The following is a 24,580-nucleotide window of genomic DNA, read 5'->3' as shown; positions in this document are numbered from 1 at the left end:
CAGGGATTCAGTTCAGAACCTCTAAATATAAAAGCACGAGCCTCTAAACAACCCAGGTGAAGCATCTAAAGAAGCCAGCCTCTATAGCTCAAAGGCTCATAAACCTCTATACTCAGGGTAGCCGCTAGAGAGGGACAGAGACCCTAACTACGTTAATGTGGATCAAATTAGGTCAGCAAGAGGACTCTTTAAAGGGCATTGCTGAATACAAGCAGTTAACAGACAGCACAGGGGACCCATGGCTATAAATAACAACAACGAATTCAATAAGAGCAGGCTATAGATTACAATACAAGTAGATAACATGTACCTATGAGAAGGCAACATACTAGGTGCCAGGAAGCCATAATACTACTATGGGCAGACAGACAGCGACAGTAAAATAGGTGATTTTTCAATTAGGCAGGGCAAAATTCCACATATGGTTTAAAGGAAAAAAAAATCTACACTGGTAGGGAGACAGTTTGGTTGATCTAAGAGGCCTTTTTCATCCCTATTTTTTTTTTTAGAATTGTGTGATGAAATGGAGGATATCTGGTTGCTTTGGGCCAAGCCAAGACATGTGAGATATATACAAAATTTAAGAGCATAACTGGAGATGTCAGCCATTTCAGCTGCATTGTTGGCATTGCAGTTCACATGGTGAAATTGCACAATAGAAAGCTGTGTCTCAGAGTTGTGAAGTTGCTGAAATCTGACCTTTTCAATGAGACTGTCCTTCCATCTTGAATATATTCCCCAGGGGAGGTAATAATCTCTTTGCCTTATGCCCGTTAGTATTTCTGATTATGTGCTGGACAGTCGATACTTAGCAGAATTGTGCTCTTTTGGGAAAAAAACAAATTTAAAATTGTTGCCAAATAAATGCCTACTCTTTATTACAGACGGTGTGAGAGATCGAAACTAGAGGTGCAAGTTTTCGGTGGTTTGTTTATGTCCTCTTCAGTTCATGCTACTCTATTAGCGTAGGATTCTGGATTGGCACTACACACCTATGAGTACCTTACTAACCACTGGATGTCACTGATGATCTACAGAAATACATCTTAACCCTTTGAGTGTTTCATTGCATACAATATAAATTAAGCAAAATGACTCACATGACCTTGTGGGCTTAAGTTGTATATCAACAGCATCTTCACCTGGAAATAATTAGGATGCCTTAAAAGGCATTAGCAGTAGGTGGGGACAATGATGTGCCACATCACATGAACCAGGGTTTACCCAATGAAATTAATAGGCAGTAGATTTAAAACAAACAAGGAAGTACTTCTCCACGCAGTCCACAGTCAACCTGGGAAACTTTTTATCAGGGGATGTTGTGAAGGCCATAAGTATAACTGGTCTAAAAAAAATTAGATAACTTTATGAAGATTAGATTCATCAATAGCTATTAGCCAATATGGTCAGGGATGCAATCCTATGCTCTGGGTGTCCCTCATCCTCTGACTGCCAGAAGCTAGGATTGGATGACAGGGGATGGATCACTTGATAATTGCGCTGTTCTGTTCATTCCTTCTGAAGCATCTGTTATGGCCACAGTCAGAAGAGAGGATACTGGGCTAGATGGACCATTGGTCTGACCCTGCATGTCTTATGTTCCGTAAAAGCTCTATTTGAATAGGAGATTATTAGTACTGTACTTATGATTCTCTTTTCAACACCAAAGAGAACTTTAATGTATGCATAACTACCCAAGATGGGACAAATACCAAATATAATTGTTATCTGACCTTTAAAAACCATTTGAACTCTAATAGCCTCCTTACTCTTACCACAGTGGATGGGCTGAACAAGCTCTCTTGACGTTTTGTCATTTTTAGTTTAAACCTTCCTGAACAATTCTAGGCTCTTCCTGAAGAGGACTCTCCCAAAGCAAAGACTGAGTTCTGTTAGTAATTCCAGTATAGTTATATATTTTGGGTAGCAGGTTCTTTGCAACTGAAAGGTGAAGTGTCCATCTCGGGATGTAAGGCTTTATGCCACTTCAGGCAGCAGTCAGGTCCCTGGGGACCTCTATACATGAGTTAATTTGTTTTCCTACCATTTTAATTTAATTCTTTACTTCTTATCTAGTGCGAATACATCTCCTTTTATTCACTGACTCTACTGTGATACTGATCCCAGCTTTTAAAGCTTCCATACAAATACAATGAAGATATGCATCATGAGAGCTCTTTACACTGGTACAGTTTTAGATAGATTATTCTCTGTTTGCTGGAAAATCATTGTCTTTTTAAAGCAACCCATAGTTTAGGCTCTAATTAAAGGAGTTTTTAGCATCCCTCCAGTGACTTGTGCTCAGTGAAACTGGAGAATAATGTAATGTTGCCAGTTGTACTTTTATTTATTTAGATAAATAACTCAGGCACTATCAGAAAATAGTCTAAAAACCTTGTGTAGATAGAAAAAGAAGAAAAAACACCATTATGTTCTTTTAAGAACATAGATTTTTGCGTACCAGATTTCTCCATCAAATCCTGCATTAGCCTATTGGGCATTAGCCTATTCCTGCAGCTGTAGCAGAAGACAACTCCTTCCACCGTAAAAGAACCCCAATATGAACAACAACAGAAAGTTCATAATGCACCTAGCAAACTGTGCAATGCTGGACATGGAAAGGAGATCCTTTCCTGACCTCTGTGGAGATCTGTTATTCGCTGAAGAATGTGATTTGATTAATCTTATTATCACCTGCCTAACTATAACTCTTATTGTTGGTTATAACATTAACTTGCTCTTTCAGAAATTAGCCATAGGATCACTTGCATCAGTGAATTCCACAAGATGACTATGTGCTGCATCAAGAATATTTTTTCCCATTAAGTGAAGAATGGCACCCCACCCCCATCAGCTATCTTGAGATGTATGCCTCAATAATTATTTTTCAGAGCTAAAATAGCACAGGGAAACCTTCTCCCTGGGGAGTTTGACTTATTAAGGCTTTCATCAAAGCAACAAGTTCCCTCCTACAGTAGAATTAGCTGCTATACACTGAGCAAGGTGGGCAAATTATGTCTCAAGAGATGAGGGCAAGTCAGTGTTTGGAACATAAACGTTATATGAAAGTAACTGCTTCTATAGTCCCCTTTTAGAATACATACTCTGCTTTGCTTATCTTTTAATCTGTTACAACTCTAGAGGTTAGCACTAAGGACTGGGAGTTAGGTTTCCTTGTTTCTCTTTCTGGACAATATGACCTGAGGGCGGGGGGGTCCAGGGAGGCCTGTGCCCCCCACAACAAAGTATATTTGAAAATATTTACATGCACAGTTTTGAAACAGTCCATAAAGAGAAACAGGGTGGAGGCTCCTTTGAAATGTTAACTCTTTGTCACAGGTATTGTAGATAGGCAAAATAGACCAATAAGCACGGAAAATGAATGCAGATAACCTCCATTAGTAGACTACAATGTAACCTTCCAAGTGCAACAAGAATAGCCCCAGCAAAGTTACAGTTGGAGCCCTTCCGTGTCACTGTTTAGGTTGCTATATTCTTTGCTTATTCTACCTCTGTTTACACATTTATGCTTATGGTTTGCTCATTTGCAATATCCCAAGCTCTCTAGTTAGGGAAAAGAAAAAATACACTGTATATTCATCAGTTCTTCTTAAGCAAGAATTTCTCCTCTACTACCAACTGCTATTATAGATGTTCCTGGCTTTTTGGAGTTGGTTTTGCTGGACCTTGTGTCTGGATCCCTCCCTAATTACAAAATAATACAAATAGCTGGAAGTGATTTCTTAGTTGTTCTGCCGAATCAATTACATGTCTCTTAAATCTTTTGTTTGGACTCCTCAGCCATTAAACAGGACCACTAATCTAGTCCTACAGTTGATTTTTCTACGCCTTTTCTTTTCCCCTCTCTTTGCTATGCTTCTGCTGTGAAAGCTATACTAACAGCTACCCGCTTCTTGATTAATTTCCTTTTCTCAGAAACATCTCCTTCTTAGATACTTCAGGCCTACCTCTCATCCCATTAACACACTGAGTTTAATTGTTATTCCCAGTTTACACCTGTGTGAGTGAGTTTATAACACAGCCTTTTGTTTTTCTTCACAATTTTTACAAACAAGTAACCAACTCTGAAAAAAATCTGGATCAGCCTTTGTCCTGCAGATATGCAGATATAATTCTTTAAAAAAAAAAACAAAAAAACTAAATTTGAGGCTAATGAAAGGTGCTGGATTAACAGTCTTTGAGACTCTTAGTGCTGTATTTATCTACAAAACAACAGCAGCAGTGGAAACTTTCCCCCATAATCCACTGAAAATTGTGCCTTATTCCAGTCCTACAGTAACCACTTCCATTCTCGTTAAATCTTTGGTCTCTCAGCCAGGATTTAAAACAAAGTTGCTGTTCCTGGTGATTTTTAATTTAATGTATTTATTTAATTAATTTATAGAAACCAGTTCACCAGTATTTTGATTAAGAATACCAACCAGTTGCACAGTAGCCCCATATTTATATTAGTTTTTGTGTGCATTGTGTTTTCCTCATTAGTCAAGAGTGAAATGTACAAGGCTTGTCCTGGCTTTTACTCCAAGAATACTGTGCTATAAATAACAGGATGGTAATAAAATGATTATGGCAAAATATCACAGGCTATGTAAAACACTAAGGAAGAAGGTATTATCAAGGAACAGCATTTCACTGCTGAAACAAAAACTGTCTGCATTTGTCATGCTCAGTTAAAGGAGTTGATATTAAAACTTATCTTAAATTTTCAGACTCAAGAAAATACTCATACCTTTTGTAATCACAGCAGAATAATATAATAAATCATTTTTATGAGGACTGTCTCCATTAAATCATGTGAATAATAATTAAATTGTGCAATGAAGGAGCCACTGAATTCAATTTCTGCAGAAATCAGGCTCCTTGCCCCTTCAAAGAAAGAAGATGAGGGTGGCTTGGAGGTGAGAGACAAACCAGAGTGAGAAAGACAGAGAGTTTCTCACACTGGTTCTTAATTTGCAGCAGTAAGATATGCAGGGGGGAGGGATGAACAAAAATATTTACAATCTAGAACCACTAAAAGGCAGAAATTCCAGCTTCAGTAATGATCAGCAGGCTACTAACAATATTGACACATTGTTGGTATTCATGTGTGTCATTACTGGCTGAGTGGTGTACAGTTAAACAGAAGAACTCTCATTCCGTTCTTCTGTATTTATTAAACAAATGTCTTCTCTCTCAGTGCAGGCCCTGACAGGTAGGTGTGTGAGTCACAGGAAAGCACTGTCATGAAGTTGGTTGTAATTGGGGCCCCAACTGGCAACTGCAACAGAGAGGCCAAAGATCGAAACAACATGGAGACTGAACTACGCTCCAGGTCAGCATCTAGGCACAGTGGGACAAGGGTGGAAATATTTACTTTGCTGCTGCCTGTTCACCTATTCTCTGGCACTGCCAAGGTAACACATTTAATGAGCACTAAATTCTTTTAAAAATAATTGCTTTAACAAATGGAACTGAGTTACTCCTTCATTCAATGTCACTGAAACTAGATTTTTTTTTGTTTTTTAAAAAAATATATATAATATGCTTGGTCTTAGGTGAAAAAAGTAGGGTTTTAGATCAAAAGAAAGCAAGTTTGATTTAAGTGTTCTTGTCAGCAAACCTGAGAGTGCATGAGTGGTGATCCCACCACTTGTTAAAGTTTAAAAAGAAGAAATCTTAATTCTTTGGAGGTGGCATTTTGGTTCTAACTGCTACCACTCCCTTCAATCAGCCATTTTAAAGGCTTTTAGCCTAAGGGCTTTTGTTTCATTTGATGAGTACCCTGTTTTTTTATTCTCTTTTGCTGTCTCCATTGTCACTGTGTCACCTCAGCCCTGAGGACTATTTTTCTTTAGCAGCTGGGACACTGAACAAGACTCTAACTTATTCTTTAACACTAGGAAGGAATTTCCTTTAATCTGGAGACAACAGATTAGGTTTTTTTTGACCCTCATGCCAAAGGTCCAGATGTCAGTTTACATTTGTTTCTAAAATGAGTGTTACTCATTTTCAGTCTGACTTTTGACATGCCTTTTTGCCTGTGTAGATAAAGGAAAAATGCCATGAATGTAGTAACTGATTTTAATATCTTTTAGCCTCATGCTCCCTACAAAGCCTCTTATGATCAAATTTTAATCACAAACATTGTTCGTATCATCAAATGTGTGTTTGACATGGGTTTTTTTGTTTTTGTTTTTAGTTTTAAAGTCTCAAATACTATTTCACTGTCACTTAAAAGCCTCCAGTTGTGAATTTTTCCTTTTCACATTAGTTTCTTCTTATTATAATTTTAAAGCTGTTTGACATGAAAACTTTTTTTTTTAATTCACTTCATCCTCACTCTGCTTTAACAATGTGCTTGGGTATGTACTTAACTTTATGATAATGAAGTCCCTAGAACTACTGGAGTGCTTAACTTTAAGCATGGGCTTTAGTGGGTTTTTTTTTTCTATCTGGCCCCTTTGCCCAATCCTATATTCATTTGATACTTACTGCCTGATCCAAAGCCTGAAGTTATTCAGAATCTTTCCTTTAATTTTGGATCAGGCACTCAGAACTCCCATAAAAGCCTCTGAGAATTTTGGATGTACAGGTAATATAAATTCCCTTTCAGTATATGAAGAAAAATTTCAAACATACCTAAGTCACTAAGGAATCTGATTTATTTTCAGTGGGACTTAGACTCCCAATTCACTTGGATGGTTTTGGTTATTTTACTCTATATGATGAAACTGAAACAAATGTTTATTTAAAATATAGTGCCCTCCACAAGAGGTGAAAAACATTAAGTTTACTGTATGTCTGTAACATTGCAGTAGTAGCCACAAAAGTTAGGCATATACCAGGGATTACCATGAGAGTTGGTCAGGAAACAGTTTTCTGTCCTATAAAATGTTTTGAGATATCAGAAGTAATGTTCTGTCCCTAATCAGAATGAGAAGTTGAAATGTTGAAATTGTTCACAAACTGAAAATACCCTCCTTCCTGACCCCGGATTGGTCAGGATCAGTTGAAATATTTTGTTTAGGTTTTGACCATTTTTATTTTTTACCTATAATCAGCTCAGATAAAATAAAAAGTCATGTTGAACAGGGAAACCAGAATTTTTTTTGCTTAAAAAATGAAACATTCAACAATTATGAACTCAAGAAATGTTTGAGACAAAAAATTTATCAGATCTAACCCTGTCCTATGAAAAGTTATGGTTTTGATAAATTTGCGTTTTCCGACAAAATAAGTTTAATCAGAAAGTTCCCATCCAGTTCTAGCTGGCATAGAATCTTGGCCTGGGTTCATTCTTTAAAAAATTGGCAATGTTGTGTCTAAGTAATGGGAGCCTAGATAGCTTAGTTATTGGTATGAGGGATATATAGCACAGATATGCCTTGAATGATTAATAACCACTTATTCCATCTGGCCCTCAAAAATTAGAAAAGCTATCCACTTAAGTTTATCACAAAATAGGATCCACCTAAAAAGTAAAGACAATGAGAAACTGGTTCATGTCATGTGAAACATTTTATCCAAGGACTGACAGATCAGCTAAGGTTGAGAGTTCCCCACATCAAAACTGGAAACTAAAGTGATTAAAACAGTATTGTTAATCATCTAGAGAAGAATCTCTCATAATTTGCATACAGATAAAACCTCTTTCACCCTTCCAACCTAGCTAAAGAGCACTCCAAGTTACCAAGCAAGGGTCACACCTGCATTCTAATACAAAGTGACCCATAGCATGCTGTGAGTAGATCAAGGGTTGGGTGGGGAAGATGCAAGTTAAGCAAACTAGAAATGTGGCTTTAAGATTGAAGGTCAAATAGGCAAAGTGTTAACCCAAGAAATCCAAGTCATATATTTTCACCCCAAAGTATGAACTATACATTGTATTCCTTGTAAATGACAAATACCGTGGATAGTCTATCATTCACCCCAAATTAGAATCTGCACATTTGCTTGCCTTGTGAGTCAGATCTACATCTTTCTATATGTGCAAACTATCCCTTATTCTACCGTAAGCCCTAAATAATGTGAAATGCTTATGTACAATCAAAGAATGTATAGTGTGTGTCCTCCAAATTTAGAAGATTATAAAGGATTTTGTTGGTTTTAATTGTAAATAATTGTTGCACTCTATTAGTAATAGGAATTGTGTGACACAATGGAAGAGATATAAATTAAGGTATAACTTTGAAATTTTAAGAGAAATTATTTAAAAAGGGGGATCCCAATGATTAGTGGGGCTAATAATAGAATCATAGAATCATAGAGTTGGAAGGGACCTCAGGTGGTCATCTAGCCCAACCACCTGCTCAAAACAGGACTAACCAGGACTAACGTTAGCTAAATAATCCCAGCCAGGGTTTTGGCAAGCCGCAGCTTAAAAACCTCCAAAGATGGAAATTCCATCACCTCCCTAAGTAACCCATTCCAGTGCTTCACCACCCTCCTAGTGAAAAACTTTTTCCTAATGTCCAAACTAGACCTCCCCCACTGCAACTTGAGACCGTTGCTCCTTGTTCTGTCATCTGCCACCACTGAGAACAGCCTAGTTCCATCCTCCCTGGAACCCCCTTTCAGGTAACCCTTTCAAAGGCTGCTATGAAATCCCCCCTCATTCTTCTCTTCTGCAGACTAAAGAAGCCTAGTTCCCTCAGCCTCTCCTCATAAGTCTTGTGCTCCAGCCCCCTAATCATTTTTGTTGCCCTCCGCTGGACTCTCTCCAACTTCTCCACATTCTTTTTGTAGTGGGGGGCCCAAAACTGGACATAATACTCCAAATGTGGCCTCACCAATGCCGAATAGAAGGTAATAATCACTTCCCGTGATTTGCTGGCAATGCTCCTATTAATGCAGCCCAATATGCTATTAGCCTTCTTGGCGACCAGGGCACACTGCTGACTCATATCCAGCTTCTTATCCACTGTTACCCCTTTTCTGCAGAACTGCTGCCTGGCTCATCGGTCCCCAGTCTAACTGTGCATGGGATTCTTCCTTCCTAAGTGCAGGACTCTACACTTGTCCTTGTTGAACCTCATCAGATTTCTTTTGGCCCAATCCTCCAGTTTGTTTAGGTCCTTCTGTATCTTATCCCTACTTTCCAGGGTATCTACCACTCCTCCTAGCTTAATGTCATCTGTAAGCTTGCTGAGGGTGCAATCTACCCCATCCTCCAGATCATTAATGAAGATGTTGAACAAAACCGGCCCCAGGACCGACCCCTGGGACACTCCACTTGTGACCGGCTGCCAGCTAGACATGGAGCCATTGATCACTACTTGTTGAGCCCTATGCTCTAGCCAGTTCTCTATCCATTTTATAGTCCATTCATCCAACCCATACTTCTTTAACTTGCTGATAAGAATACCGTGAGAGACCGTATCAAAAGCTTTGCTAAAGTCAAGGTATATCACGTCCACCGCTTTCCCCACATCCACAAAACCAGTCACTTCTTCATAGAAAGCAATCAGATTGGTCAGGCATGACTTGCCCTTGGTGAATCCATGTTGACTGTTCCTGATCACCTTCCTCTCTTCTAATTGCCTTAAAATGGATTCCTTGAGGACCTGCTCCATGATTTTTCCAGGGATTGAGGTGAGACTGACCCGTCTGTAGTTCCCTGGTTCCTCTTTCCTCCCTTTCTTGAAGATGGGCACTATATTTGCTTTTTTCCAGTCATTAGGAATCCTCCCCCAATTGCCACGAGCTTTCAAAGATAATAGCTAATGGCTCTGAAATCACATCAGCCAACTCCCTCAGTACCCTGGGGTGCATTGCATCTGGCCCCATGGACTTATGTATGTCCAATCTTTCTAAATAATCTTGGACCTGTTCCTTCAGCACTGTGGGATGTTCTCCTCCTTCCCATTCTGTGCCGACCAGTGCAGTAATCTGGGAGCTGACCTTGTCTGTGAAGACAGAGGCAAAAAAGGCATTGAATACTTCGGCTTTCTTCACATCCTCTGTCACTAGGATTCTGTAAGGGGCCCACACTTTCCCTAATCTTCCTCTTGTTGGTAACATACCTGTAGAAACCCTTTTTGTTCCCCTTCACATCCCTTGCTAGCTGCAACTCCAATTGTGCTTTGGCCTTCCTGATTTCATTCATAATGAAATACAGTCCTTGAAATGAATCATACTTAAAAAGCCTCCAATAAGGAAAGGATCAAAGAAATTTTAATCCAGTGCCATCTACTGGATACCAATGGAAGCAGCAGAGAAACAAAGCTCAAATCTGAGCACCCATATGACATGTGTCCAATAGGAAACAGAGGATGGCCCCTTCCAACAAACCCTGAAATGAGAATTTATAGACTGAAGTTATTACATGCTCAAGATTGTTGACTGAACCCAGCAAGAAGCTGCATAATCCTAATTGTGACCCATGCCCAGACCAAACCACGTGGACAACCCGTCCCCATGCCAGGTGTAACAAGATAAGAACTGGTGAATTTATATCAATTACTGTATTTTCTCTTCCATTCTTTAACGTAAATAATTGAACGTTCTCTTGCTGAGTTTATACTCTCTAGTGAGACCTCAAGTAACAATATTTTAGATTTTAACTCCTTTATAAATCCAAGCAAATTGGCTAAGAGAGATTGAAAACAATAACTTTAAGCAATTGCTTTTAATCTAAACTTGTTCCTTTTGGACCACTCTAGTCTAGTGTTAAAAGCAAATGCACCTTTGGAAGTGTGATAAATGTGTTAGGTACTAAAGAATTTAGAACTGATTAGCATTAGTACGAGTTATAAGAAATCTTGGTAATTTGCATTGTTATTTGATATAACTGCTTAGTCTCAACTCCAGTCTGTGAGAATTGCTTGCAAGAGAGCATTCTGTGTGGGGGATATACACTATTGGTTGTGTCTACATTTGAGTGGTGAACAGTTGATGGTATGTTAATGTCGTTCTGGCTGAAATAATAAATTGTTGGTCGGTTAAGACCTAAGCAACTGTCCTGATCTGAGAAATACCGTCCAAGTTAAGTTGAACTGAACAGAGCCCAGCTTTAAAATTAGTAAGCTAACACTCCCTGTTATCCTATTGGGTTCTACTGTATATTGGCAAGCCTAGTTTGTTAGAATTAAGCTTTAAAAGCTAAGTGGTACCCTGGCAAATTCCTAAATGGACCTCCTTTCACACTTTCCTTGGTTGCTAGAGAGAAAGCCAGGTCTACACTACAAACTTTTGCCGGAATAGCTGTTTGTTATGAGTATGAAAAAAGTCACACCGCTAACTGACTGACTGACTGACTATTCTAGAAATGAACAAACAAACAAACTCTCTAGATGTTCTTTAATATCAGGAAAAGAGCCCTTAAGTTGTTTGCAAAGGTGGTTTAACTATAGCCACAAAATAACTCTTTTTGCCAGTATATGCTCTCTCCATGAAGGGGCTTTGCCAGTATATATCTGTACCAATAAAGCTATACAGGCAAAGCTTATGTAGAATAGGCCTTTAGAAAATAGCACATGAAAAATTATCTGATTTGGGTTCATTTTTGCAGTGTAGCCACAGACTGGCTGGGATTTTTTTAAAGCTGAACATTTTCCATTTAGTGGGAGTCAGAACTGTAATTGCTTTTTGAATATAAACCAAATAATTTAAAGCAGATGTTATATGAATGCACTAGGTACATTTTGTGTTTCTTAATCACACATGGCAGGACTAAATTGAGAATTTCTGTATAATTATTTTATATTTATAGAGCAGAGCACTATCTACAAGAGTCTGAAAAAATAAACAAACTGAAGACAAGATCCCTGACCTAAGAATCTTACCATTTAATTCAAGACATGTCCACATGGTTCATGTACATTCTGTTCAAATGAAAAGGGTTGCAAACAATGAGCCACATTCAATGGCTTATTGATGGAAGTGTGGTTTGAATGTGAGCCTTTTTCTATCTATCTTTTAGGCACCTAAGAAAACACAGGGAAAACACCGTGGTCCACAAAGCTTGAGTTAGATACCTGTACAATGACTGGTGAGAGATAGGCAACTTAAATTGTGATACACAGAAGCCAGCACGCTGAGCAAGGAGATGCCTAAACTAGTGTGGCAAGGCACCTCCTCCACCTCGCTGGGCTCAGTGTTTACCTCTCTAACAAAGTATTCCATTTTTCCCATTTTAACTCCTGTATGTGCTTTTCAACATTCTGTTAAAGCATTTGACAAGCCCATCACACTGTGGATAGTAGACCGAGGTTTGCAGGGCCTGTATTTGGAGCATAACTTGCAGGCCTTCATCACTTTAGACGTAAAGGAGGGGGTCCCTTGATCTGTCAGAATCTAGTTGGATATTCTTGCCTAGAGAAGATTTGGATTAACTCCTTTGCTATCACCTTGAACATCACATTTCACAGGGGTACGGCCTCTGGGTACCGGGTAGCATAGTCCACAAACATAACTACACAATGACCTTGGACTGACTTCTCAAGTGAGCTTATCAGGTCCATTGCTATCCTCTTGGAAGGGACTTCAGTAATCAATTGTGGTACTAACGGGGTCCTTAAGTGAGGACATGGACTGTGCAATTGGCATTTTGAGCAGGAGGTCCAACAGTGTTGCACCTGGTGGAAAACACCTTCTTAGGATTTTATCTAGGGCAGTGTTTCTCAATTATTTTTCCCCACTGGAACCCTTGCCCAGCCATGCCAGACCCTCTGCCGAAAAGTCGAAGAAATCTATCCCTTTTCGGCGGCGCGGTGTAGGCGGCTTTTGGCGGCGAGCTATCTAAGCCGTTTTCGGCAGCCCCAACAGCTGTTCAGCAGCGCGATACCAGCTGTTCAGCGGCCCCATCAGCTTTTCGGCAGCGCGATAGCAGCTGTTTGGCGGCTCGCTGACAGCTGTTTGGCGGCACGCAATTTATGTTTATTTCGGCAGTGCGGTTCCGCTTTTACACGGAACCCTTCAGCTCGTCCCGTGGAACCCCAGGGTTCCGCGGAACACTATTTGAGAAACACTGATCTAGGGTTTTATCCCCTTAAATGTCCCCTGAACAAATGGCTGTGGGATAAGTCTAATACTACTCTGCAATGTCCTCAAGGTACTAGAAGCTGCTCCAGTTCTTGCTCCCATAGTTAGATTATTCTCTATAATAGGTCACTTTTAATCAATGAAGTAGAGCTCTGGGCCTTTGCTTTTCCCTCTCTACCAGAATTCTATTCACCTCAATTTCTTTTCTAATATTGTGATAGAGGATTAGTCCTGCCAAAAATTCTTATACAAGAGACAAATATGTCCAAACTCAGTTGGACCTATTTCCATTTCCATTTCATCCCCAGGATTGGTCTCAGTGGAACTGGGCCCTGCCTCAGGTTCATCAAATAGCTGTGCTGCAACCATGCCTGTGGGATGTGATATTCCCTCCCTGCAATCTGGACTGGTGTGTAGCTGTGTCACCCCAATTCCTCACTCCTGTGCCCTGACTTACTCCATTTTGCTGTGTGAACCACCCACTCCTGGGTCAGCCCATGCCCAGCTTCCTGCGGATAATCAGTCCTTGACCTAGTGAAGGAGTGCTTCTGGCCAGCCACTCATGGGATAGACTCCCAGAAAACACTTCCAGTCCCAACTGCAACCCTGGGAACTGCCATCTTGCAGGGTGCAGTGCTGTTCACTGCACCCTGCAAGCTCATTTACATTTGTCAGTCAATTTATCAGAGAAATTGATATGCACCAGCTCTGTTACTCCAAGCGAAGTCTTCACACATACTCAAGCCATATGCACTGTTTTAGATAAAACAAACAAATAAGTTTATTGACTACAGCAAGATTTTAACTGAATATAAGTGAGATTAATATAAATCAAGAGATTAATAATGCGTCAAGGAGTTGGTCACAATCAATTAAAAGGTAATTCGCATCCTAAACTAAGATTAATATTTCAGCAGTTTTTCAGTCTGCCATGTTAGCTTACCCACAGCTGGTTGTGATGCCTCTAGCATCCAGGGTCCCGCCCAGATAGGTGCCAGTCTTTGAGGTTGCTTAGCAGATGGATTCCAAAGGAAAGCCCTGAGACAAAAATGCCTCTTTTATTTTCCTTGACCCCCCCTGGGGTCAGGTGATTGGCCATGTCCAGCAATGGCCATGATTTCTTCCACTTCAGCCAAAGTGCTCACAGGTGCTTAGCTGAGTCCATTTTTCCTGTATGCATGCCTCTGCTGGGCATAGAAACACGGCTTTGTGTTTGTCTGCATCTATTCAAGCCTTGTGAGACACACATTTGAGGATATGACATAGCAGTATTTCATCACAGGAAACATGCTACCATAACAGTAATGTTCAGTATGTCATGAGCATTCCAAAAACACCTTCCATGACATACTTTGCATTAGACAATACACAGTTACTCTATAAGGCGGAATATGAATGATACACAAATCAAACTATAAGCAGGTACATGGGGTACAGTGTGTCACACGGGATGAGACTGCTTACCCACAAACACCACTTTTGGATTCTGGGTGAAGACTTTGGTCCCCAATACTTGTAAGCCTAACAAGAGTACCAGGTAAATTAGTTGAAACTATAGTAAAGAACAGAACTATCAGATACATAGATGAAAACGATTTGTTGGGGAAGAGTCAACATGGTTTTTGTAAAGGGAAATTCTGCCTCACCAACCTACTAGAATACTTTGAGGGGGGTCAACAAGTATGTGGACAAGAGTGATCAAGTGGATATAGTGTACTTAGATTTTCAGAAAGCCTTTGACAAGGTCCCTCACCAAAGGCTCATAAGCATAATAAGTGGTCATGATATAAGAAAGAAGGTCCTCTCTGGGTCACTAACTGGTTCAAAGATAGGAAACAAAGGGTATGTCTTCACTGACGGCAGCAAATTTTCCGCCGTCAGATCGATTTATCCAGATCGATTAAGCAGAAGTGAAGTCTTGCTCTATTGATCCAGAAGTTGATTCAATAAAACCACCTCCAAAAAAAGTGTAGCACTGCATCAATGGGTACACATTTCCTGTCGGTACAGCCTAATGGAGATGGCATGCAAAAGAGGATTTAGGAAAACGATGTAAGCTACGTAGCTTGCATAACTCCCGTCGACTGCTGCCAAATTTCCCAGTAAGCATAGACCAGGCCTGCAGGTAGGAATAATGGTTAGTTTTCAGATTAGAGAGAAGTGGTGTCCCCCAAAGGGTCTGTAATGGGACCAGTACTGTTCAACATATTCATAAATGATCTGTAAAAAGGGGTAAACAGCGAGGTGGCAAAATTTGCAGATGATACTAAACTACTCAAGATAGTTAAGTCCAAAGCATACTGTGAAGAGTTACAATGGGATCTCACAAAACTGGGTGACTGGCAACAAAATGGCAGATGAAATTCAATGTTGATAAAAGCAAAGTAATGAACAGTGGAAAACATAATCCCAACTATACATATAAAATGATGGGGGTCTAAATTAGGTGTTGGCACTCAAGAAAGAAATCTTGGCGTCAGGGTGGATAGTTCTCTGAAAACGTCCACTCAATGTGCAGTAGCAGCCAAAAAGAGTAAAATAATTTTGGAAATCCTTAGGAAAGGGCTAGATAATAAGACAGAAAATATCATATTGCCTCATTATAAATCCATGGTACTCCCACAACTTGAATACTGCATGCAGATCTGGTTGTGATGATCAAGGGTGGAATATGATAGAGGTCTATAAAATCATGACTGGTGTGGAGAAAGTAAATAAAGCAGTGCTATTTACTCTTTTACATAACACAAAAACTAGGGGGTTGCCAAATGAAATTAATAGGCAGCAGGTTTAAAATGAACAAAATGAAGTATTTGTTCACACAATGCACAGTCAACCTGTGGAAATCCTTGACAGAGGATGTTGTCAATGCCAAGACTATAAGGGGGGTTCAAAAAAAACCCTAGATAAATTCATGGAGGATAGGTCCATCATTGTCTATTAGCTAGGATAAGCAGGGATAGCTGTTTGCCAGAGGCTGGGAATGGCTGACAGGATGGATCACTTGATGATTGCCTGTTCTAGTCATTCCCTGTGAAGCACCTGGCATTGGCCACTATTGGAAAACAGGATACAGGGCTAGATGGATCATTGTTCTGACACAGTATGACCATTCTTATGTATTTCCACAGACTCCTTCTGAGCTGCCATCTGGACTCTGGTAACCTCTTGTTGTGCTGCTGTGTACTGCAATCAGCACCTTCACCACATCATCCATCATTGAGAATGATCTATCTTGCCCCCAGGAGAGTCTGCTGTGTGAAATCTTACTTCTGTCATCGCATGTAGCATGACATGTCCTTCACCTCACTGGGCTCATGACATGTCCTTCACCTCTGGCGGTGGGGGGTGGGAGTCTAGAATAAATCAGTCCCACTCTGGAAAGTTTTTATTCTTCACTCCAGCTTTATTTTTCAACATTTTACTAGGTGGAAGTCAGGGTAGGTCCAAGGAGTATGTTCAGCAAAACCAAAGAAACAAATTCATAACACAAAAACGGAATACCTTTTCCTGTCTCCTCTTTGGGGTGTTGCCTTGTTTTGCTGGCTCTGGGATACCAGTCCTTCCACAGGCAGGTAGCTTGGTTGCTTCTTCTATAGGGAGGAGATTAGCCCTCCTCCCAGGAGAAGCCTTTTCTCCCTGCTTCAGCTGCTTTCTCATTTCTCCTCCCTCTCTCTCACCAGAAAAGGGTTTTTAAAGGTCGCAGGCAGTCCTTAATTAGACTCAGGTGTCCCTAGTTGACCTGAGGCAACCTCTTTTTAGCTCATGGGGAAAAGGGCCTTTATTACTCTAGGGCTGATATATCTGCTATCCACCTATATCTCTTAGAGTTGTCCTAGCCAATAGGAGATGCCAAAGGAAGGAGTCCTAAGTCCCACCCCCTCAGGGAGTTAGGTGCCTGTCTCTGCTGTTGACCTGAAACCAGGAATACCTCTCTTGGAGTCAGGTGGCTTAGGTGCCTAAGTTGTTTCTTGTGACAAAGAGTTAGGCACCTACCTCTCTACACACAAAACGTCCAGAGGATATCTCAAATGGATTTGTGACAGAGTGCAGGGAGCTAATATCTATGATTTCCAGGAGGCAGGTCGGTGCAAGCCTACTCACATCTGAAGTCCTCTCCCCCAGCCTAAGGAGAGGAACAACTAAACCCAGGGCCCAAATAATTATGAGGGACAACTAATGAGAAAACAGGAACAGGAGTGACAGTTACAGGTTCAAAATCAGTGATCCAAAAGGGGACACACAGCAGAGAACCCATGACAGTGCCTACTGCTCCTCAAAAGTGTCTAGGGAGCCCACGGACGTGTCCCAGGGTGACTCTGCTTGGATATGTGAACCAAGGGAGGAATGGAAATAGGTCCCACAGTTGCAGAGCACCTTTAAGCTCTCTTTGTTTTGTAGATGGCCACTTTGGCCAGCACCAGGAGAAGGTTGATAAAGAGTTCTCACAATTTCCTGGGGCCATGGATAGGGTGTGCTTATATCAGGAGGTGTGGGGAAAACTGCAACCAGATCCTGAGAAGAAGGATCTTCAGAAGACAGGCACACTCCAGGTAGATGACAGCCAGGATCTCCCTGATGCCGCAAAAGGGGCACGTGTTGGAAAGGGGGGGGGGGGGTGAACTGTTCCAGGTACGTGCCATGATTGCGGCTCCATGAAGGAGCCATCAGGTGATATCCCTGGTGGGCTGTCTGACCAAGGTGGAATATAGGCTGGCCCACCGGGCTTCCTCACCCTATACAGGTGGTACGAGGTCCCACCACTTGGTGTTGGGATGGGACATAAGGGTGAAGAAACAGAACGTGTGAAGCATGTGTATGTACAGTTGTTTTCTAGGCGCAGTTCAGAAACCTACAACTGAGTGGGAGTTTTGTGGATTGAAGTGGAGCCTAAAGCTGAGACTTAGGTGCCCAAGTCTGTGGTTTTGCACCTAAGTACCTTTATGGAACTGCAGCTGAGTGTACAAACAAACTCTACACATTGATTCAGGTTCTCATTTATAAAGTGTAAAGTGGTCTAATGGTGGGCATAACATACATTTAGTCCCACTGTCAGGCCTTTTATAATGCAAGAGTGGCACAAAAGGGTCTTAATATAAATGAGAATAAGGCTTTGTGTGAATAAACAATGCATTGTCATGGCTCTAAAGGATATGTACAGTGGACACTAAGAGGAACATCAACTCTTGGTTTATAAATGTTTTGTAATTTGCTTTTAATTCAGTACAGGAATGCATTAGTGTCAGTGAGACTGTACCACTTATTTTAATGGAATGTAGACTAGAGGGCCTGTGGCTAAAGAGATAAGAAACTACTAATTATTTGAAGAAAGCTAGTGTTGGATATTTGACTTCACAAAATGTCTATGTTTCATCATTACTGTACCAATAGGCCAGTGTATGGATGCCTATTTATGTGATATTTATAACAGTCAGGTTATTTGCTACCTTAAACAATCTGGACATTCACACCCCTTCCAACCCAAAATCATCATCCACAATGATCATTAAATAATTTGTTGTGCTTCAGATTTTGTTGAAGTAACTTAGCCAACTTCTCGAACAAGCCCATATTTAGCAGTGCTTATGAAACATGCTGACTGGGAAAACTATATTACAGTCGATATTTTATAGAAATAGATTGATTATCTTAAAGGAAAGTCATGAAATAGTCAGTTGCAAAGTAAGGGCTTGCCTACATGGGTACTCTCAGAAAGAAAAATAATCGGAATTAACTAAAGATGAGAATTTAAAGTGGATTAATTAAATTGAAGTAAACCCCTGTGTGGACCATCTTGTACAATGCTAAAGTGGTCTTAATTCAGTTTAGTTTAATTCACTGTAGCCTCTTTAATTCTGAATGAGAATGACCACACAGGTTTTAATATAATTTAATTAATCCACTTTAAATTTACATCTTTAGTTAATTTGGATTAATTTTCCTGAGTGTTCCCTTGTAGACAAGCCTTTAGTGATATGGGATTTAGGCAGGTACAGAACCAATAATTGCCTCCAAAACCATCACAATCCATGTGCTTTCTAATGCTGTAATCTGTGCTTGATCGTGTATTAGTTTCCACTGAAAAAGCTGTTTACTGCGTCATTTTACAACACGAAGTTCTTATATAAACCTATCAAAAAACTACACAGAATTGGTGAAAAGTGTCTCAAGTATCGCATCTTCTGCTATTGATAAAATTATAAGCCCTTTGGATATTATTTAATCCTGAATTGACTTTCTTTAAACAAAAAACAAACAAAAAAAGAATTTTAATATTTGGAGTCATTGCTAATCTATTTTTGCTGGAAGTATTTTAATATCTTTTTGTTTCACAAAATGTCAGATGCATTATATCTTGTAAAATGGTTTTCGTTAAGAGTGGCGATGAAGGTTTGTTTAAGCTTCTAGTGTGCAGTTTTGAGTTTAAGCATCTACTTTATAGATTTGATTCCAATAACAGGGAAAATAAATATACCTTACTTATAATAATGGTTTGTAGATCTTATCAAATAGTAAAAAGCTAATTGGTTAATATTTTCCTGGTTAAGGCTAAGTTCAAATCACTCTGATTCATGGGATCATATTCTTTGTTCAGAAATGTTCTGACAACTGCTGGTTACTGGAATTGTTGTGAATTCCAAAAGTTTCATACATTTTATCATGAATAATTATGCATTCAAATGTTCTTAACACTTCAGTTCAACTCAGTACGGTAATACTTTATACGCATAACAAGATATACAGATAGTGCCAGGGGTAAAAAAAAAAGACAGCTCCCTCAATTGTCTATAATAGGTTCATAGGTATTAAGGCCAGAAGGGACCACTGTGATAAGCTAGTCTGACCTCCTGTATAACACAGGCCATAGAACTTTCTAGGGCAAATCTTTTAGAAAAAACGTACAAACTTGATTTAAAAATTGTCAGTGATGGAGAATCCACCACAACAGATGTCGGTAAGATTCACCAGGGTAGGAATACCTACTGCATTTACTATCTCCTTTAGTCATTAGTGTCCATTTTTGGTGAAGTGGCTCGTGGTTATGTGGTGTGATGTTCAGGGGCCAATGGGGCTAAGCCGCATAAATAACATCACAAGTACAGCTATGTAGTTTGACTGACATACTCCTCTAACCCTTGGAGGCTGCAGTACACCTAATTGCACCACAGGACTTCTGACATTAGAGCACATAGAATACAGAAGGAAGAAGCACACAGCAGAGGATATTGGTTTAACCCTACACAGGTAGAGTACAGGGCTGTAGGCATATGCTTCTTGTTGCCCCCAGCAGTAAGAGGAAATAAAGAACAAGGAATACAGGCTTCTGTGCAGCATTTCAGATCACTTGTATATTCGGTCTGCTGCCTCTGTGCTTGCTGTTGCAGCCCCAGTATCTGTCCTTCTCAGTCTCTCTTTTGTCACAATGGTTACACAATCGCTCATCTCTGGATTTAGACTGAATGTGCCAATTTCTAGCTCTAGTTTGCAGTGAGTGACAATCCAGACATGCTTTATTAACTGTGCACCTTTGCTATTATCCTGTTGAAAATGTTCTAATTCTGCATTCAGGGTGGAGAAACAGTGCCTTAGGTGACAAAGCACATCGCACAAACAATGAATAGTGATGGTGAATAGCAAAGAGATGTAGGGCTTTATTCTTACTTAAATTTAGCCCCCATTTATACCACTTTGGCAATGTAAAAAAGCCTAAAAGTAACATAATTTATGCTCACTTTGGGGCCACTTCATACTTCCAGAGTGATGTAAAGGGACCTTAATGTAAATGAGAATCTAGTCCCAAGTAAATAGTTTACAAACAAATAATCTGGAAAAAAAAATTTATTCAGATTATTGCTCTTTCCTCAGCTGGTAGCCAATGGCTACTTTCACACTAGTCTATTTAGCACTGGTACTGTCTCTGGGAAGTTTGCATGGTTATAAAAACACCTTGATCATTGCTCTACCTACACTCTGTCCCAGGCCCTCAATCTTCCAGTGATGTGAAGGACCCCTGTAAAACTAGTAAATGTCATGTAAACAGTAATAAGAACATGAGTGTGGTTAGCTTTAGCACAACTTTGTAAGGGAGTAAAGACAGAGTAAATTCCCCTAACCCTTGTGTAGCCATGCTAGGGCTACCCAGATTTCAGTACAGGTTCTGGAGAAGCTCAGGGACTGCCCAGCAGACATTATCCCCAGGATTGGAGGGGAGTAGGCAGAATTTATACTCTGCTGGCCACATGATGAGAAGGCCTGAAAAGGCCTGCAGCAAATACTCCTCTCTCTGAATGCAGCCAGGGCCTCCGTGATGTGTAGGGAACTGGAAGGAAGGAGGCTTGGGAATAAGGGTTTAGATATGGAAACAGGAGATCCTGTTTTCCTATGTCCACTGCAAATGGAAATGGAAATGACAATTCTAAAACTCCTTAATACAGAATAACAAAGCCTGGATCTGTTTAAATATTTAAAATAAGAGCACTCAGAAAACTATCAGATCAGCACTGCTATTCTATCTCAGTGCTCATGTTAGCAGATAGTTATGGGGGTAATAAGGTGACAGAAATATTTCTGAACAGACAACGAACAACCATAGCAGTAGAAATTACATTTTGGAAGTTGAATCTTCTCATTAATAACCCAGATTAGGTCTTCTTCTTAAAATCAAACCAATGAATTATTTTAAAGGATTTTAGTGGGTCATGCATTTTTATTTAAAAAAACCCCAAAAACTTGTCATCAGAATGCATGTCTCTAACAATTAAAGGCCAGATAATGAACTCTTTACACACCTTGGTGAGCAGTTATTCAGCTCCATTGACTTCAGTGAGTAAGGTGTTCATAATCTGACTGTAAATCATCCAAGTATGGCACACAGTCTCTGGATCCCTTTAGGAGTCAGATTTACCAATGATGAAGAGCATTGATGGTGCGCCTCAGCTGTGACTCAAATGATGGGAAAAGTACTAGGATCTTATAACAAGTTAATATGTCCTTGTGATTCCAATAGCAGTGATCCTATATCTTCTCTCTCCTATAGGTGAAGGTGGCATAAAAGCCAGTATAAGAATGGCAAGTAATAACATTTTGGGATGTTTCTGAATAGATTTAAAATCTGATTAAATTGTTCTATCTGAAATAGCTCAGTAGCCATTCCAGACTCTCACACATTTATGTCCCTTGATTCATGTTTTATTTCTTATAGGTTTGTTTTCCCCCTCCCCCACCTTTCACCTTTTTGACATGTGTTTTTCACTATATTTTAATAGTCTTTTTGTTATGTTTAGTAGAGTGGTGAAGGGAGTGCATCAAAATTCTAACTTCAAAAACCAGAGAGATCTACCACAGAGACAAGGACAAATTATTTTAATAGACAAGGAACTGTTTGAGTTTACAGTTTTGTTTGAAGTCTCCCTCCTTTCGCTTTAGCTCTTGATATTCAGCAAGAGTATTTTCCAAAGGACATGAAAATTCAAACACACATATACACAAAACCCCACATGTGCAGTCATCTCAGCCCCCTCCACTGGCAATTTGCAGTTTTTTTGTTTTTATTCTTTGTACTGTCTTTTCTTTTCGAGTGTAAATTAAGATAATTTTTATTTTTGCTTGTTTTCAAAAGCTTCACTATACCTTTCCAAGGGTTTTGCCTGCTCCTTTTATCATTCAAACAATGGGACATAATATTTTTAAAAAAATCAAGAAAATGATAGAAGCTTTGGAAAATAAAACCTAGGAGAAAAAACAGTTAAGAGAAGCAGGCATGTTCAATCTAAAAAAAAGAATACTTAAAGGAAGCATGATGACTGTCTATAAATATATAAAGGGACAAGGGAAATTATGCTCATTAGTCAGCCGAGACAGAAGAAGGAGTAATGTGCTTAAATTGCTGCAAGGAAAACGTAGGTTAAATATTATGAAAAACTTTATAACTGTGAGAAGGGTGAGACAATTAAACAAGCTGCTAAAGGGTATTATGGATACTCATCTGTGAGGGATGATTTGGGACAAAACAAATGAAAAGAAGAAACATGACACAGGGGATAGATTGAATGTCCTACTAGGCTCTTTCAGACTCATGGGATTCAGTAATTCTAGGGGTGAAAGATAAGGGCTCAGGGACCAGAAAACACTAAGTCATGAAGAAGAGTTCATATAAAATGGCAACAGAGAGAAACTCTGAAAGAGAGGGGTTATAAAAAAGTAATAATACTTGGGACTAAAAGAAAAGGAATGTTTCAGACTTCAATAATTAAACAAGTAAGAAAAAAGGAATTGTTGATACTCATATTACTTCATTTAGGCTTTATTGCATGCAACAGTGAGATGAAAAATATGCCAGAGTTATTCACTTCAGCCTTAGAGTGTGCCAAATCCTGGGATTTCTGGTTCATGAGAAATTTTGGCATTTTGAAATTTGATTGAAAACGGAACAAAAACAATTTTTAAAAACATTTCTGACAAACTAGATATCCTGAAAAAATGTTGTTTTGCAACACTGACCCATGGATTTTCTGAACAGAAGTATGCTCTTTGGGACTGGTGTGAAATTGACATTATTGCACTGGTGAAACAAGAATATTAATTTCAAACAGCTGGAGTTTCCAGGGTGCTCAGCTCCATATCTGTCTTGCCCTGTGGACTTTCCCAAGGACAGGAGTTCCAAACTCCTGGACCAGCTAGCTGCCACCTGTGATTCAGGGAAAGTTTATTGTATCCAGCTCCTTATTGCAAGAATTTTTGGGTTCAATGGACTGGCTTTTTCCAAAGAAACGCTTGTTTTGTTGGAAAATTTCTGACCTGCTCTACCTAGCCCTTTATTTTCTATTGCATTTGTTTAACTAGATGGGAAACAATGAATGGAGCTTTTTACACTGATATGTGAAGAAAAAAAACTACTTTATGGCTTGGAGTTCAGAAAGATGTTTTCCTTAGGTCTCATTTTCCACTGTCTTGCATCTTGTGTAGTCATTTACGCCTGTGCAAACTGTGTGAGCCACCAGAATGTTTCACTCTGCACAAGTATAAGTGACTACATGTGGTGCAAGGCTATGGAGACTCAGGCCTGTTGTCTATAATGGGCTGTTAGATTTTTCTTTTTATCACCCACAATGAAGCAAGTAATAGAGGATCAAGATCACGTCTAAATTAGAAATTATGTAGACTATATAATAAAATGCCCTTTTTGCAGTAAATTCTTTGTGGGTGAATCCACACTGGTTCTCAACCAGTGGGTACTCATACCCTAGGGGGTGCTCATACCCCAGGGGGTATGCAGAGGTCTTCCAGCGGGTACATCAACTCATCTAGATATTTTCCTAATTTTACGATGGCAACATAAAAAGCATCAGTGAAGTCAGTACAAACTAAAATTTCATACAGACAAAATGAGAAAGCAAGTAATTTTTCAGTACTAGTGTGCTGTGACACTTTTCTATTTTTATGTCTGATTTTGTAAGCAAGTAGTTTTTAAGTGAGGTGAAACTTGGTGTACACAAGACAAATCAGACTCTTGAAAGGGGTATAATAGTCTGGAAAGGTTGAGAACCACTGTGCGAGAATACTGAATATGAGAATCAGGAAACATAAAAGTTTTTAT

The sequence above is a fragment of the Emydura macquarii genome, unplaced genomic scaffold, assembly GCF_026122565.2.
Source record: "Emydura macquarii macquarii isolate MOO-44397 ecotype Brisbane River unplaced genomic scaffold, CSIRO-AGI_Emac_v2 contig_1363, whole genome shotgun sequence".
NCBI lineage: Eukaryota > Metazoa > Chordata > Testudines > Chelidae > Emydura > Emydura macquarii.
This window is presented reverse-complemented; position numbering follows the sequence as displayed.